Source organism: Rhinopithecus roxellana, chromosome 4 (genome assembly GCF_007565055.1).
Source record: "Rhinopithecus roxellana isolate Shanxi Qingling chromosome 4, ASM756505v1, whole genome shotgun sequence".
NCBI lineage: Eukaryota > Metazoa > Chordata > Mammalia > Primates > Cercopithecidae > Rhinopithecus > Rhinopithecus roxellana.
Genome location: NC_044552.1, coordinates 29,273,119 through 29,291,644, shown reverse-complemented (window position 1 = coordinate 29,291,644; position 18,526 = coordinate 29,273,119). Strand labels below are relative to the sequence as shown.

The following is an 18,526-nucleotide window of genomic DNA, read 5'->3' as shown; positions in this document are numbered from 1 at the left end:
GGAGCTGCCTTTAGTGACAGACCCTGCAAAGAACCATACTGTGCCTTAGGAAAGGGCTGCTCACCCCACACCCAGGTATCTGCAGCCATAGCCCATGTCATCTTTGAATTCTGAAGGGCAGCAATGTTTTGGGAAAATGCAAGCACACGTGTTTCCAAATGCCAAGGAAGGCAAGTGCAGTGACCGGAGTGGTTTTCTGGGAGAGTGGGTGGGGCTAGCAAGGCTGCCATCGGAACTGTGGAACTGACTGTTCTCCACAGACTCTGGCCTAGAAAAAAAAAGAACCCTGTAGCTGTATCTACAGGGCCTGTTGTTGTTGCTGCGGTGTATTACAACACAGTCTGGCAGCCTCCCCTGCCTTTCTGTCTTCCTCCTGGAAGAGCCTGGTCCCAGACATGTGACACGTCCACACAGCCCTCTGCAGATTTGCCCACACTGCTCCTCACTGTTCCCTCAATTATTAGGCTTTTCCAGGTCTGCATGCTTTTTGCTCATGCTGTCCCCTCCTGCCTGGGAGTCCCTTTCCTCCTTGTCCACACTCCTCTGTCTGGCAAACACCTACTTCATCTTCTAAGATTCGGCTCTACTGTCAGGTGACCTCTTCAATGAAGCCTTCCCTGCCTTTCGTAGGAAGAGCTGATTCCTCTTTCCTTGGCGCCTTCCACTGTGCTCTATGCAGACATCTGTCACAACCCCTGTAACATGAAGAGGAGAACTGACATGTTACGTGTATGTCACTGTCTCCTAGACTGAAGCCCTTGAGGGTTGGGACATATATACCCTGATAGCATAGAGCTTAATATGTGCTGTTATTTTATTTTATTTTTGTTTTGTTTTTATTTTATTTTTTTGAGACAGAGTTTTGCTCTTGTTGCCCACACTGCAGTGCAATGGTGCCATCTCAGCTCACTACAACCTCCGCCTCCCAGGTTCAAGCGATTCTCTTGCCTCAGCCTCCCAAGTAACTGGGATTACAGGCATGTGCCACCACACTGGGCTAATTTTGTATTTTTAGTAGAGATGGGGTTTCTCCATGTTGGTCAGGCTGGTCTCAAACTCCCAACCTCAGGTGATCTGCCCACCTCAGTCTCCCAAAGTGCTAGGATTACAGGTGTGAACCACTGTGCCCAGGCTAATATGTGCTGTTATTAAGCATAGTAGATGCTTAATCAATTGGTATTAGTATACAGAGGAATTTTGATCAACTTTGTCTTTTTGTGTTAATGAATGAATAAGTTCTTTCAGTGACTCTCCCTGGCAACTGGTAAACAGGGAAGCTTCTAGGCATTGAGAATAGACAAATGACTGAGACAGAACCCCTGCCCTCGAGGTGGTTTCAGTCTTGCCTTTATTTGTCTTTTCTGCAGACATCATCTCTCTCTTTTTTTTTTAATCTTTTTTTTGAGATGGAGTCTCACTCTTGTTGCCCAGGCTGAAGTGCAATGGCACGATCTCGGCTCACTGCAACCTCTGTTCAAGCGATTCTCTTGCCTCAGCCTCCTGAGTGGCTGGGATTACAGGCATGCACCACCACGTCCAGCTAATTTTTTTTTTATTATTATTTTTAGTAGAGACGGGGTTTCTCCATGTTGGTCAGGCTGGTCTCGAACTCCCGACCTCAGGTGATCTGCCCACCTCAGCCTCCCAAAGTGCTGAGATTACAGGTGTGTGAGCCTCTGCGCCCAGCCCCCAGACAGCATCTCTTGAAGGCAACATGTTGATTTGATTTGTAGACGAGGCTCTTCACAAATATTTGAATGCAATATAGTGCAAAGAAAGCAGGTTTGGAGTCAGGAGACATGAGTTCTAATCTGACTATGGGACATTAGGTTTCCATAGGTAACTATTAGGTCCCACGGGTAACTAGCTATGGGACATCAGGTTTCTGTTTCCTCAAAAATGAGGGAGTTGAGTTAAGAGACTCCCTAAGGCCCAGGTGCAGCTTCTTCATCTCTATGGGAGCGACTCAGAGGTAGCCATCTGATTGGAGGAAGGTAGGTTCATCCTGAACCTGCTTTTGCTCAGTAGTTTACCCTTTGGAGTTGGCGGAAGAACTCAGCCATTTTGTTTTTGTTTTTGTTTTGACACGGAGTCTTGCTCTGTCACTGGAGTGCAGTGGCGTGATCTCAACTCACTGCAACCTCTGCCTCCCAGGTTCAAGCGATTCTCCTGCCTCAGCCTCCTGGGTAGCTGGGACAGCGCGCGCCACCATGCCCAGCTAATTTTTGTATTTTTAGTAGAGACGGGTTTCACCATGTGGCCAGGATGGTCTCCATGTCTTGACCTCGTGATGCGCCCACCTCTGCCTTCCAAAGTGCTGAGATTACAGATGTGAGCCACCCCACCCGGCCGAACTCAGCCATAAGGCCTCTTCGTGTTTTAATCTCCTGGGATCTCCTGCTTGAAAGGTAACAAGCCAAGAGAAAGTATGGTCTTTACAGTTACTGGGTGTCCAGAGGGAGGTGATATCTGCTAAATTGGTTCTCGAGGTGGGATTTCCCCAGTCCCGACTGAGCATCTTAGACTTCATGGGGTTGCTTCCTAGGGCTAACCCGGCCAGCTGACCTAACAAACAGCCTGGCCTGCCCCTCTCCAGCCTCTGGGTAGGCCCGGTGGACAGATAGGAGGGGCAATGCCTTCAGAGAGACGATACAGATGGGAAGTCAACTAGCTTGCTTAGGCATTAATTTCTCGGGAGGTAAGAGATGTTGTGAGGGGGTGTCAGTTTCCACCATCCCTTCTCTATGGCCCCCACAAAGGGCAAGGGCCAGACACGTGGGCTGGCGTGGAGAGGCGGAGAAGCCAATGAATGGGGGCGGGGCCTCATTTGCATGGACGGCGAGCGGCCACCAATCCGGACAGGCGGATCGACAGCCCGCGCGCCTTTTGGGGGCGGACTGACAGCCCCGGGGCCCTATGGAAGGCGGGTCCTGCGGCCGGCGGGGGCGGGACGGCGCCGGGCGCTGCCCCGGGGATTCGGGCCGGCTCGCGGGCGCTGCCAGTCTCGGGCGGCGGTGTCCGGCGCGCGGGCGGCCTGCTGGGCGGGCTGAAGGGTTAGCGGAGCGCGGGCGAGGCGGTGAGTGACGGAGTCGGCGAGACCCCGCGGCGACAGGTACCGGCGCCATGGCCGCGGAGATGGGGCGGCCGGCCGCGGCGCCCCGGGAGCCGAACGCCCTCCTTTCAGGTCCCGCCGCGGCCGCACTCTCTGCCTCAGCTCCCACCCCCACGCGGCTTCGCAGTCCAGGAGCCGCGTGTCGCGGGGGAGCGGGGTCCGGAAGCCTCGAGGGGAGCGCTCGGGAGGCCCCAGCCCCACTGCGGCGCCCCTCGCCGCGCCCCGGGGGCTGCGGGGCCGGTGCTCCCCGCGGGAGGCGCAGAGCCGAGTGGCCACGGGCGCCACTCCCCGCCCCCGCCGGCCTCTCCCGGCAGAGGCGAGGCGGGTCGCGCCCGCCCGTCCTCACTGGGCTTTTGTTTCCCGCCCGGGATGACAGGTCCCGCGCCGCCTCCGGTCTCTGGCCCCCGGCTCGTCCGGGACAGGCGGCGGGACCCTAAGCCGGCACCGCTGCAGGCGGGAGCCAAACTTCGCTTTCGGGTCCGGGCGCCGGGACAACCGTACCCCAGGGCGAGGCGAGCGCCGGGACGCCGCGGGCGCGGGGCGGATTCGCCCACCTGGCGGGGCCGTGGAGGGGAGGGTGGCGGGGTGGCCGCACTCCGGGTGTGGATGGGGGGTCCCCGCCTTCACCTGCCGCCTCGGGACAAGCGTTGGGGAACCGCATCGCCGCAGTCGGCCGCTTGTGGAGGAGTCCGCGCAGCGCCGTCTAACAGGTGATCCGCGTCACTCCCAGGCCATAGCGAGGCGGCTGAACGCTGTGCCGGGGGTCCTTATGCTCTTCAGTTCTGGGACGTGAAAACGCCTTCCGCCTTACTGATCGTCCAAAAAGGTGTACAGGTCACAGTATAAGAGTCAAAAACCGGTATTGCCAAAAAGACACTTCGAGCGTCAGGGTACAGAGTGGCTTTCTTCGATCAACGAGCCGGCAGGAACATCGTAGTCACTAAAATCGGGTTCTGCAGTGGTGGCGAAAGCGTAGTAAGGTTGAAGTTGTAAGCGGAGATGCAGAACTCTAGATACCCTTCAGTGTGGTTCAGGACAGTGTGTTCAGCGTTTGGCCGCCGTTCAGTAAATTCTGCATGAAGCAGTTTGAGCTCGTGGTTTTGGATTTACTTTTCAGGAGTATGTTTTCCAGTGGAATAAGGCTTACTACTGAATGGGAGCTTTCTTTGCCTCCCTGAGGGTAGACAGGAGTGTTTATTTTCATTGTCTTCTCATTTTGTTAGATTGTGGACAAGGAAAAAGTTAAAGCATGTTTTGGTTAAGTATTTTTAATAGTCTGAGATTTTATCCACCTCCCCCATAAGGGTTTTTACTTGAAAGAATTGTAAAGTAATTCTCTAAAGGGAGCTGCTTCTCTTGGTGTTTGAATCAAGAGCCAAGAATCGACTTGAAAAAATTCTTATTCTGGTGGGAAATTTTTATTGTCATACTTTCACTTCACCATTTTCTGTTTATCTCTCCCCCAACTGACCTCTGCCTGACAATCTACGATTATGGCCCTGACCAATTTAGAGATTCTGTACAAATAACATTTTTAAAACGAGGGTTATTAATACTCATTATTAGTGAGAAACACTTGATTTAGTTACCAAGTTTTTTTCTCCTAATGTGTCTTGGTTGATATCTGTATTAGGTATGATTTATACTTCAGAGATTAAGTTTAAGTTAAGAACAAAGTTGCTAATCTTGATTTAATTATGCTAGCTTATTATTCATTGAATGGTCATTTTACTTGTTTGCCTAGGTAATTAAAGTTAGCTGATGACTGATAAGAGTTCGCCACTGAACCATCAACTCTTTAATCATTAATTGTGACTATTGTAGATTAAAAAAAAAAGATGGTCTTTATTGTTTTATTTCTCCAAAACAAGCTATGAGGTCTTTGTATGTTTCTGAATCTTTAATTCTTTTAGTTATGGGAATTTTGGGTGAATTTCTTTTTTAAAACATAATTTTAATCAGTTCAACATGAAAAACTTAAAATACTGCATTAGGCATCTAATTAAATCTTTAGTTTTCTGTTTATTCTTGGAAAATAATGCGTATTTTGGGTTCAGTTTAGTTTCCTAAAGGCTTCTCTGCTTAGGATGAATTAGTCCAGAGAAGAAAGAACATCCTGTTTGTATACCTGTAGAAGAAGTTACTGCTGTTAAAAGCTAAGTTGGCTTTTTGATCCTTAGTGTGGATAGATAGGTTGAACAATGATTCATCCTCACGTTTGGAAGGCTTATTCTATGTAAATAGTTGTAAGGAGCTGGATAAGACTGTAGCTTCCATTATTTTTGATCATTTATGTAATTGCTCTTTAGTGTACTTGAATATATTAAATACTATTCATAATTAGTTGTTTATCCTTATTCTATGATGTATGTATATATACCACATACAATAAAGTTGTATTTCATATTTATTGACATATAAGTATATTTTAGTATTTTAACTGTAAAAGTTAAAGTTTTATTAACTTTAAGTTTAATTAAAAGACCATTTTAAAATTCAGTTTTTAGATATTTTAATTACTGACTGTTGTCTACTTTAACTTGTAATAGATGATATCATAAAATTATCAACCACAATTTCAGTTTCAAAATTAAGCATAAGTTGAATTCTCAAATCCACACAATAAACATTGGGAATGTTTTTAAAGCCATTTACCCTCAGGTTTAACTCCTTTTGTGTTTGGAGGTGATAGTAAGTATTTTTAAGTGAATAAAGCTACAGAAAACAAGGACTTATATTAAAACAGCTAACTTTGAGGATAGATCAAATGGCACTATTATACACATTAGTATTCCCTTTTTTTTTTTTTGAGATGGAGTTTCGCTTTTGTTGCCCGGGTTGGAGTGCAAGGGTGCAGTCTCGGCTCATTGCAACCTCTGCCTCCAGGGTTCAAGCGATTTTCCTGCCTCAGCCTTCTGAGTAAGCTGGCACTATAGGCCCCTGCCACCACGTCCAGCTAATTTTTGTACTTTTAGTAGAGACGGGGTTTTGCCATGTTGGCCAGGCTGGTCTTGAACTCCTGACTTTAGGTGATCCACCCGCCTTGGCCTCCCAAAGTGCTGGTGTTACAGGCGTGAGCCACCGCGCCTTGCCTAGTATTGCTTTATTTAACGGTAATATGCTTGCTGTACCTGGCATGAAGAATTCCTCTAAAGACCGTTAATTAAAATAAGTTTTCATAATTCCTAAAGAATAATCTATGTTATACATATTTGACACACTAAATTTTGTAATTCGTGTTTAACAATTAAATATCTGCATTTTATAATAATGAAACTATTTGAACTTTATAACCTAGCTGATTAATAGATTTTGTTTTTTTCCGTATTTTATATTTCTAAATTTTTCTGCAGTACATTTTAGTGCATTTTAAAATTCTGACATCATGTCCCCAAAAGTATGAAGAAAATTAAATCTACATTCAGTAGCGACTGGGTGGATGGTGGTATGTATGTCACAGAACTCTTGATTTAAAACAATAACCACTTAAGTGTGATTTAATTTGCAAATGAGATGTTTATTTACTATGTAAAAGACAGTACTGCCAAATGAAACTGGTTAAAATAATTTACAGTAGGGCCATATGTACTACCAGGTTACTAACAGATTAATAAGGATATTTAAACAATATTTAGAACACTAAAATTCCACTACTCAAAATAATTTGTACTTCTTATAGCAGTTTGAGAACCCACATTTTATGCTTAATTTAGTATTTACTTCTAGTCTTTTTTTTTTTTTTTTTTTGAGTCGGGGTCTTGCTTTATTGCCCAGGCTGGAGTGCTGTGGTGTGATCATGGCTCACTGCAGACTTCCCAGGCTCAGAAGATCCTCCTGCCGAACCTCGTCCCAAGTAGCTGGGGTTACAGGCACACACCACCACGCCCGGCTAATTTTTAAAACCATTTTTAGTGGAGACAAGGTCTCACTATGTTGCACAGGCTGGTGTCCAACTCCTGAGCTCAAGTGATCCTGCCTTGGCCTCCCAAAGTGCTGGAATTATAGGTGTGAGACACAGTGCTAGGCCTACTTACAGCCTTTTGGAAAACATTTGGTTAATGAGAGTGAAGGTCCACCAGAGGGAGTGTGGGGTCTATATATTTGTTGTATTTGTTTTTTACCCTTGGTCTGGAATCAAAACATTTAAAAAATAAGAATAAAATTTTATTTTAGTTCTCCAAAGCAATCAGGCAAAAGATACTGAAAATTGTGATTGTAGTTGTTTGGAGTTGCTTTCATTTTTGTGATCAAAATCAAGGCTTAATCAAGGCTGTTTTTCTTCTTAGAAAATTTCTAGGTGGCGAAGTGCAGTGACTCACGCCTGTAATGCCAGCACTTTGGGAGGCCAAGGCGGGTGGATTGCTTGAGCCCAGGAGCTCAAGACCAGCCTGGGAAACGTGGTGAAACCCCCTCTCTACAAAAATACAAAAATTAGCCAGGTGTGGTGGAGTGCACCTGAAGTCCCAGCTACTTAGGAGGGTGAGGTGGGAGCATCACTTGAGCCTGGGAGGTTGAGGCTGCAGTGAGCCGTGATCAAGCCATTGTACTCCAGCCTGGGCGACAGAATGAGACCCTGCCTTTAAAAAAAAAAAAAAAAAGTACAATTACTGGAAAAATGAAAATGGTGTATTTTCAAAGTGAAATAATGGGTTAAGTAAACAGTCACACATCTGTGAAAGCTAAGAAATGTCCAAATTCTTTATTTTATTATTATTATTTTTTGAGACAGGGTCTTGCTCTGTTGCTCAGGCTGGCATGCAAGTGGCACAGTCTCAGCTCACTGCAACCTCCATCAGTTCAAGTGATTCTTCCTGCCTCAGTCTCCTGAGTAGCGGGGATTACAGGTGTGTGCCACCATGCCCAGCTACTTTTTGTATTTTTGGTAGAGATGAGGTTTTGCCATGTTGGCCAGGGCCAGGCTGGTCTTGAACTCCTGATCTCAGGTGATCCGCCCGCCTTGACCTCCCAAAGTACTGGGATTACAGGTGTGACCCACCACACCCAGCCTAGGAATGGCGAAATTCTGATAATGTTTTTTAAGATTAAAAATGTAGGCCAGGCCAGGAGGTCAGGAGTTGGAGACCAGCCTGGCCAACATGGCAAAACCCCATCTCTACTAAAAAAAAAAAAAAAAAAAAAAAATTTGCCAGTCATGGCAGTGCATGCTCTTAGTCCCAGCTACTCAAGAGGCTGAGGCAGGTGAATTACTTGAACCTGGGAGGTGGAGGTTGGAATGAGCTGAGATTGCGCCTCTACACTCCAGCCTGGGCAACACAGTGAGACTCAATCTCAATAAAAAAAAAAGTTATATATATGTATATATACCACGCATGATGTCTCACACCTGTAATCTCAGCACCTCAACACTTGGGGCAGCCAAGGCGGGAGGGTTACTTGAGCCCAGGAGTTAAAGACCAGCCTGGGCAACATAGTAAGACCCCGTTTCTACAAAAAATACAAAGTTCTCCAGGTGTGGTAGCTTGTGTCTGTGATCCCAGCACTTTGGGGGGGGGGGGGGTATATATGTGTATATATATATATACACACACACACACTTTTTTTTTTTAAAGAACTTGGGATATATATTTTTATACTTTAAGAAAGAGATTGGGAGAGAGATATATATATACACATACATACTTGTAAAGAGATTGGCTTATGTATGGTTTTAAACTTTTTAAAAAAGAAATTGGGATATATGTGTGTGTGTATATATACACACACACACACATATATAGCCTTTTTTTTTTTTTTTTTTTTTTTTTTAAGAAGAGATTGTGTCTTGCTCTGGCACCCAGGCTGAAGTGTGGTGGCTAATTGCAGCCTTGACACAAACTCCTGGGCTCAAGTGATCCTCTCTTCTCAGCCTCCCACAGTCCTGGGATCCCAGGCTCAAGCCACCATGCCTGGCTTAAAAATGTAGTATGTTTGAATTGTATCTTTTTGAAATTGTTCATTTTTGGGAAAGAAGAATAAGAGATGAAGAAAAATCAGACTGGAAGAGGGTGGTTTTTTCCGTTTTGTAGTTGCACATCCTAAATGGGCAGTGGTAAATTTCTAGAATCATTTGTAGCATTCTGTTTTAATCTTGGCAATTCAAAGATGTTTTAAATTAGTAGTCCCCAGAAAATGGTCCTTTCATTGTCAAAAGCAGGGTTGCAAATTTCAGATTGATCTTTTCAAAAGTTAGATTTGTACTTGTTTCTCAGTGTTCCTATCTCTGAAAACTAAAGAACTTCCTCCATTGTTAGCTGAAAATTGCACAGTGAATTTGAAAGTCAAGATGTCCCAGGCACGGACATAGTGCTGCGATAGGTTACTTTTTGGAATGGAGAAAACATCCTAGAGATTGAGTCTGCATCAGAATATATTCTGAATGAGCATGGAATGTTCTTTACCCATGTTAGATATTAACCAATTAAGTTTTTCCATGTTTAACTTTTTTAAAAAAGCAAGACAATAAAAACAGTCTTGTAATCTGAACACATATTTTGGGTTTTGTTGTTAGCATAAAAATTATTACCTAGCGGATGGTAACACTGTGTTGAAATTCTAGCTTGGAGGAGATGTTTGCTACAAGAGAAAAGGTGTTTCATTGAAAAGTAACAGGGCAATTTACAGGGAGAGATACTTGTTTCTCTTTTGAATTATTGTTAGGTTAAAACATAAACTTAGAAAAATTGAGATGCTCATCTTTCCCATCTTAGATTTACTTTCACTATGAACTTTATAAATTCTTTTTCTTTGAGACGGAGTCTCACTCTGTCGCCCAGACTGGAGTACAGTGGCATGATCAGAATTATTCAAGCTTATGTATATGTGTGTATTACACATATGTTACACATATGTATAAATATCAAATATCTTTTTTACATTATATGTAGCAGTATATATAGTTGCTGTATGTTTTATGTGTATGTAGCAGTATCTATACTGCCTCATTTCCCAGGCATATTTATATGCAAAACTTTTTTTCAGTGAAATTTTATTGTACCAAGAGGAATAAGTGTATGTCCACAAAAAGACTGGGTCATAGCAGCTTTTTTCACAGTAGGAATAAACTAGTGATTCACATAGCAACATAGATGAATCTCAGAAATACTGTTCATAGCAAAAAGAAGCCAGGCACAGTTGAGTATGTGTAAGTGTTTATGATGCCATTTATGAAAAATACAAGAACAGGCAAAACTAAGGTATGGTGATAGAAATCAGGACAGCGGTTGCCTCTGGGTAGGGGTTGTGGTTGACTGGAAAGGAGCACAAGGAAACTTTCTGGCATGATGGATATATTCTGTAGCTTGACTTTGGTGATGGTAATTCAATTATATACTTTTTTGGTAACTTTGTTTTCACATAATTTTTAACTTACAGAAAAGTTGCAAGACTAGTATAAAGAACTTCCATATACCTTTATCCAGTTTTGCCAATTGTTATATACATTTACTCAAACATACTGATTCAAACAAGATTTTATAGTACGTAAATTTTACTTTAATAAAGGAAAGAAAGCTAAAAAAATTTGTTGAAAATGAGAATGATCTTGTTATCTAAAAAACATGAAATAACTCACTTAGGAATTAACTAGTGGTTTAATAATGATGAGAAAAAGAATCGTTGACTGTCTTTTGTCTTCATGTATATGTATACTGCTTTTCACTAAAGACTCATGACATGTTTCTGTTAGAAGAAACAGGATCCTCAAAATGATTCAAGGTAGAACTGCCTGCAAGGAAAACCTGCTTTGTTTTGTTATCCTACACGTGTCACCTAGGGAATGCGACAAACCCAGCAATAGCTTTCTGGGAATTGGAAGTTGGGACTGTTTCTGTTAAAAGAGTTGTACACCTACAGTGTGCTAGCTGTTGCACAGACATGAACAGTTTTTACTATCCTAGAACTTAACCAAAGAAGAGGAGGCATACAAATCTGGTTGTTGTTTTTGGGTGGTGCTATTTTTCATAGGCAGGAAAGACATTGGTGTTTGTAAACTAAACTATTCTTGATCATTGGTAAGTGGTAAATCTAAGTGGTGAATCTGTCACCGTCTACTAGTTTTAATGTTCCCACAGCCTCAATAGTATGATTTGATTTAGATTAAATCAATTTAAATCATAGCTTAAACAATAATGACTAAAAAAATTCAACTTTCCCGTTCTACTTATTATTTTATATAATTTTTAGTATGTGTTCATTACAATTTAGTATTAGGCATAATTAATGGATATTGGTTCTCTCTTTTTTCTTTTTTTTCTTTTGAAACAGGGTCTAATTCTGTTGCCCAGTCTAGAGTACAATAGTGTGATTATAGTTTACTGCAGTCTGGAACTCCTGGGCTCAAATGATTCTCCTGCCTCAGCCTCCTGAGTGGCTGGTACTGTAGGTATGCACCACCATGTCTGGCTAAAGAAAAATTGTAGAGACGGAGTTTTGCTGGTTGCTCAGGCTGGTCTTGAACTCCTGGCCTCAAGTGATCCTCCCGCCTTGGCCTCCCGAAGTGTTAGGACTGCAGGTATGAGCCACCATGCCTGGCCTGTTTCAGTTTTTTTAATCTTTTTTTTTTTTTCCATCTACATCAGAAAGTTGTTTATTTGGTTATATAGTAGAGTAGAAGATGTTTGAAGTAACTGGTGGGCTAACCAGATGCTTCAACAAATTAATCATTGATATTCAAGATAAACATTTATTTTGCCTTTACTCATGAAAATAATAAAGTTGTATGCCCTATATATTTTTATTTGTAAGTTTTTAAATTTAATATATTTTTTATTTCAATAGCTTTTGGAGTACAAGTGGTTTTTGGTTACATGGATGAATTATATCATGGTGAATTCTGAGATTTTAATGCATCTGTTACCTGAGTAATATACATTTTACCCAATATGTGGTTTTTTATCCCTTTCGCCTGCCCTCTTCTGAGTTTCCAGAGTCCATTATATCACTCTGTATGCCAACTGTACTCATAGTGTATCTCCTCACTCATATAGCTGAGAACATGCAGTGTTTGGTTTTCCATTCCTGAGTTAGTTCACTTAGAATAATGGCCTCCAGCTGCTGTATCAACACTGTTGTAAAAGACATGATTTCATTCCTTTTTAATGGCTGAGTAGTATTCCATTGTGTATGTATACCACATTTTCTTTACTTGTTTAATCTATATTTTTTCAACAAAAACATAATTCTTTGAAGAATGACAGATGTCTGATATCAATCAACATGGATAAAAGGACTAACTTCTTCCATGTAATAAACATGTTCATGTTTCTCTGAAATGACAGACTAGGCCTTTTCCCCTTTTATGGTCCATTTCATTATGGTGTTTAATTGATCTATCAAGAATGAAGAAAACATTATTTGAAAAGTATCTGCCAGAATTTTGTTTAGAATGGTCAGCCTTACCTGAAGATAGGATTTAAAAAGTATCTGTAAGTAGACCTTTTTAGACTTTTTATTATGAAAGTTGCACACATACACAGAACTGTAGAGAATTGTCTAATGAAGTTCCATATACCCCACTCCAGATTCTTTAATGAACCTCCATGTACCCATTCCCCAGATTCATTAATTACTGACATTTTGGTTATTTTATTATATATATAATATATTATATATAAAATATATAATATATTATATATTATATATATTATATATGTTATATATTATACTATATATTATATATATGTTATATATTATACAATATATATAATATAGATTTATATATTATATATTAGTTATATGTTATATATTATATATATTAGTTATATGTTATATGTTATATATGTTATGTTATATATGTTATATATTATATATGTTATATATGTTATATGTTATATATATGTTATATATATTATATATATTTTTGAGACGGAGTCTCACTGTGTTGCCCAGGCTGGAGTGCAGTGGCCGGATCTCAGCTCACTGCAAGCTCCGCCTCCCGAGTTTACGCCATTCTCCTGCCTCAGCCTCCTGAGTAGCTGGGACTACAGGCGCCCGCCACCTCACCCGGCTAGTTTTTTGTATTTTTTTTAGTAGAGACGGGGTTTCACCGTGTTAACCAGGGTGGTCTCGATCTCCTGACCTCGTGATCTGCCTGTCTTGGTCTCCCAAAGTGCTGGGATTACAGGCTTGAGCCACCGCGCCTGGCCTATTTTATATATTTTTTTGAGATGGAGTCCTACTTGTTGCTCAGGTTGAAGTGCAGTGGTAAAATCATAGCACACTGCAGCCTTGACCTCCTAAGCACAAACAGTCCTCCCACCTCAGCCTCCACAGTAGCTGGGACTGCAGGCATGCATCACCATGACCAGCTAATTTTTAAGTTTTTTTGTAGAGCCAGAGTCTCACTGTGTTGCCCAGGCTGGTCTTAAAATCCTGGGCTCAAGCTGTCCTCTTGCCTTGGCCTCCCAGAGTGTTGGGATTACAAGCGTGAGCCACTGTGTCCAGCCATGTGCTATTTTACACTGTTAAATTCTCACAGAGATCATAAAACAGTGGTAGTATTGGTGTACCCGTTTTTTCTGAGTTTTTGCCCAAAATTTTGTTATAAGTAAAGAAACATAGAAAACATTGTGTTTTAGCTCAGAGATTGACTTTGGACAAATGGTAATTATGAAACTGTTTTTGTCTTTAGCTTCTTTTTGTCAATTCATAGCCTGGAAAAGAAAAAGAAAGATTAATTTTTATACTTTTCATTAGAATAAATTAGTTTAAGTACTCTGTATCTGTAGAATAAGGTATTGTTTATCTGGAAAGTTAGGTTAGTGTAATATCTTAGGAATGCAGTTGTCTAAATGTTCTTCTGTTGCCTTTTCTTTCTCTAAAACCTTAATCATTGCAGTGCTTTAACTACCACCCCTTTTTTAGGCCCCAAACCTACATCACTGTCTAACCTTGAGGTCTAAATATTCACCTATGTCTTGAAATGAAATGCATTTAAATACCATCTCTGTAGCAGCTGTATGCCAACATGACCCCTCCCCACTCCCTCAAGCCAAAACACTTATCTTCCCGACTTCCCTCTTTAGCTGTTAATGACTCCATTATTCTTATTGGTCATTTTGACTTTTCCTTCTTAAACTCAGTGAGTCACTAAATTCTTTTGTTTCTAACTTTATATCTCTTTATCTTTTTGTCCTTTTGATTTTCACTACACTTGTCCTAATTTGGTTAAAGCAGGATGTTATCCTGAATCTATAATGAACTTCATACATATCAAAATTAAGATATGCCCCCGATGTAAAATAGGACGTTTTCTTCCCTTCCAGAGAAGGCCTCAGTGTGGGGGCACATGCCTGTAGTCCCAGCTACTCGAGAGGTTGACGTGGGAGGGTCACTTGAACCCAGAAGGTTGAGGCTGCAGTGAGCCATGATCGTGCCACTGGACTCTAGTCTGGATGACAGAGAGAGCCTCTGTTTTAAAAAATCAAATTACAAAAAAAAAAAAAAAAAGGCTTCAGTCAGCCTTTAGGCAGACACATCATTTTTAAGGAGTAGGTAATAATTATATTTAAACCAAGGTGATATGTAAGATTGCCAAATCACTCAGCTCAGATAACCTGGTGAGTAGTGGTGACTGGCAATGCCCATGATTTTTCAAGGAGTTTGAGCAGCAGACTTTCTTAGACCACAGATTGTGGCCCAGGATGACTTCCTCCCAGCCCAGAATATCTGCAAGTGCTTTGTAGTAGGGGAAATGCTGAACCGAGTATATATAACACATTTTCAGGACTTTCTAATGTTTTTATGGGAGAAAGTGCAGGTCTTTGGTTTTACTTGAAGACTCTCTTCTTATCCCATGTCTCATATTTCCTGACCAAGATAATGCCCTTTAAAAATCCACCTTTTCTGGGCTGGGTGCGGTGGCTAACACCTGTAATCCCAGCACTTTGGGAGGCCGAGGCGGGCGGATCACGAGGTCAGGAGATCGAGACCATCCTGGCTAACACGGTGAAACTTTGTCTCTACTAAAAATACAAAAAAATTAGCCGGCCGTGTTGGCAGGCACCTATAGTCCCAGCTACTTGGGAGGTTGAGGCAGAAGAATGGTGTGAACCCGGGAAGCAGAGCTAGTAGTGAACTGAGATTGCACCATTGCACTCCAGCCTGGGCGACAGAGTGAGACTCCATCTTTAAAAAAAAAAAAAAAAAAAAAAATCCACCTTTGCTGAAAATGACATGACACTCTATTTCATTACTCTGCCTTCTCTTTGCAGGCTTCTGGAATTGGTTTGTCAGAAAGAAAGGAGCTTGAGCTTAGTTGGGAGGAGATAAAATAGAAATGAGATTTTAAGTGATCTCCTTTGTTCTTCCCACTAGCAGCTGTCTAGCTTCCAGGGGTCTTGGGCCTGATTCCTTTCCAGATGGTCAGTAGTTTCGACTTGTTTTTGGTCAGTTTATGGAGATTTCTTTCTTATTTCTGCCCTTTGGGGAAATGTTAAAATTTCTTCCTGGTACGAACCAAGACCCAGTTTAAGTAATTACTGACTTTGGGGATAAGAGAATGAAATACTGTATTACCCTGGATAATTCAGAACATCTGATTATTTTCTTCTGCCGGAACTACAGATAATATAGGGATTTGGAAATGCTTATGCAGAAATTAATTTAATGATTATTAAGGGTGGAAAAAGGAGAAAAACATCCCTGGGAAGCCTGGTATGGTAGGATAGACACTGGAATGAGATTCAGGACTGTTGCCACTAAATTGCTGTGTGATCTTGGGTGTGTTAAAATTACTTAACCATTCCGAGCCTTTATTTATAAAATGAGTGGGTTGGATTTTAGGTAGTGTCTTAAGGACCCTCTGCAGTTCTGAAATTCTAAGATGAGTGGTTTCTCAGGAAAAAAACTCCTAATTTATAATATGTTCCTAGTTAATGATTTTTCAGGGGCTGTTTCACATACATATTTTTTTGTTTCCATTAGCAGTTAGGAAAAGAAATAAAGGAGTCAGCATTTATAAAGTGGATTTAGATGTATCTATGTTTCTCCACTGAATTTATCCTGGACCCTTACTTTCACCTTCTATTAATATTGGTATCCACTTTCTTGCTTTTCTTGCCTTTTCTTTTTCTATTTGCTTTACAGTATGATGTCAAATCCCTCTTTTCTCTTCTTGCTGCTGCTTTTTTCCAGCTGTCCTTTATTACTCAAATTTCATTATGACTGGAATTTATCAGATAGACCCTTGAGTCTAAGCTATTACTGATTTAAATTCAGGTGTCCCAATAGTTGTTAGGATTAATAGGCCCCTTCTACTCTGTTATACAGCAGCTAAAGAGATGAGTCCTAGGGTTAGAGGGGGTGGGCAAGCCTGAGGGTAGAAGGAATGGTGTAAAAGAGAATTCCAAGGATTGCTTTGATTTTGCCCCTAAAATATAAGTTAAAGTCCTAAGTTTTGATGATGATGACTTTTGTCATGATAAAAGTTTGATCCTGAAGTCATAATGGACTGTGAGTTTCTTGAAGGCAGAGCTGAACTTCTAATTCTAAATCCACAGTATTCAGTAATGCTGAAGTATTGCTGCTGCTAAGTGCAAGTTGAATTGAATTGTTAGGATTGATGCTTTCTTCCCTTGAGGTGTTATGTGGTAGGCTGGGGATTAAGAGTACGGTATAGACTCTTTTTTTTCTTTTTTTTTGAGATGGAGTGTTTCTCTGTCACGCAGGCTGGAGTGCAGTGGCGTGATCTTGGCTCACTGCAACCTCTGCCTCCCAGGTTCAAGCAGTTCTTTTGCCTCAGCCTCCGGAGTAGCTGGGATTATAGGCACGTGCCACCATGCCCAGCTAATTTTTGTATTTTTAGTAGAGATGGGGTTTCACCATGTTGGTCAGGCTGGTCTCGAACTCCTGACTTTGTGATCCACCTGCCTCGGCCTCCCAAAGTGCTGGGATTACAGGCGTGAGCCACCGCACCCAGCCTACAGTATGGTATAGACTCCTATAAGACTTCAGTGAATCTTATCACTACCACTTTGTGATATGGGATAAAATACTTATTTTCTCTTAAGTCTCAGTTTCCTCAACTATAACATGCGAGAGGGACAAAAAGAGCACTTATCTCAAGGTTGTTGTGAGGATTAAATGAGACAATACGTGTAAAGCGCTTAGCTCAGCTCCTAGTATGTCTTCAGTAAATATTAAATACTATTGTAGTTTCATTAATAGGTACTGCTCTGTTGCAGATATTGATTAAGTTCTGGTAGGTTCTAAATAGGGTTAACAAAATGAACAGGACATGATCCTGCTCTCAGAAAAGACAGAACATACGCACAAAAGATAATTAACAACCTAGATCCAATGGTAAGTGGCAAAGGAGTGGTTTACTTAAGGGTTCAAGAGGCAGGAATAATTGCTCAGCAAATGAGAACTTCAGGAAGGTGACAGAGCTTGATCTCAGCTTTGAAGGACTAATTAGCAAGTTGACAGTCTCCTTGGAGCCAGACTGCTTGTGTTTGAATCCTAGTTCTGTTACTGTGTCATCTTAAGCAAGTGATGTGATCTCTCTCCTAGGATTGTTGAGAGAATTAAATGAGTTAATACACGTAAAACACTTAGAATAGTTCCGCAAACATTGTTAGGGCTTGATAAATTATTATTAATAAGTTGAGAGAAGGGAGAATGCATTTCAGATAGAACATTGAGTAACAGTGAAGGGTTTGTTTGAAATGATGAAGCCAAATTGGCCAGAGGGATAGCTTGTGGGAAAATAGTGGATGAATACGTCGGAGCAGAGTTATGAATGATTAAGCCAAGAAGTGTGACATCTCTTCCATATGTACTGAGGGAACTTGGAAAGATTCTTGGGTTATTTGTCAACTCTTATGTGTTACAGATAATTTCCAAGTCTGTATCTGCAGCATCTCTACCTTTCTTGATTTCAAAATAACTGAAACTTCTATTCAAGCTAATTTTGATAGTAAAGCTCATAATCTTCTAGATTGAGCCATTATGCCTCTTTATTTGTTCATTTATTTTTGTAAATGTGTTTGCCTTTTCTCTTTTTCTCCGTATTCTAGTTGTTTACATAATCCTTACTTCTTTTCTTCAAAGTTTAGTGGGTTTCTGCTAGTGTTTCCTCTCTGTCCTCAAAACCCCAGTCTAGATCCTAAATCATCAAGCCATGAAGTGGAAAGGACTAAAGAGAGGGAGAAGGGGAAGAAGGAAGGGAACCATCCTCTAGTCTAGCTATCTTGTTTTACAGATGAGGAAACTGAGATTCAGAGGAAGTAGAGACACATGCTCAAGATCCACAGCTAATGAATGAGCAGGGCTGCCCCTTTCAGGGCTAGACGAAGGCTATTTTTTACTATCATCTCAGTGTAATTCTCAGCCATCTGGGTGGGAATTATACTAGTACAATAAATAAATTTTTGTTACTACTATTAAGCACCAAGACAAAAAATTTTACTACCAGAA

General features: G+C 41.4%; 1 protein-coding gene across 4 annotated transcripts in view; it reads left to right on the top strand.

Annotated features, from left to right (window-relative positions):
- The first annotated feature begins 2,924 nt into the window (after window positions 1–2,924).
- The window catches only part of FKBP5 (FKBP prolyl isomerase 5), a 116,148-nt gene continuing 100,546 nt past the window's right edge, over window positions 2,925–18,526 (top strand). For 2 of the 4 annotated variants that reach the window (XR_004057007.1, XM_030929658.1), the window contains exon 1: window positions 2,925–3,112. The gene's annotated coding sequence lies outside the window, so the exon portion shown is untranslated. Of the gene's footprint in view, window positions 3,113–3,708; window positions 3,823–18,526 lie in introns of those variants that run through there. The other 2 variants (XM_030929659.1, XM_030929660.1) reach the window with 2 other exon arrangements.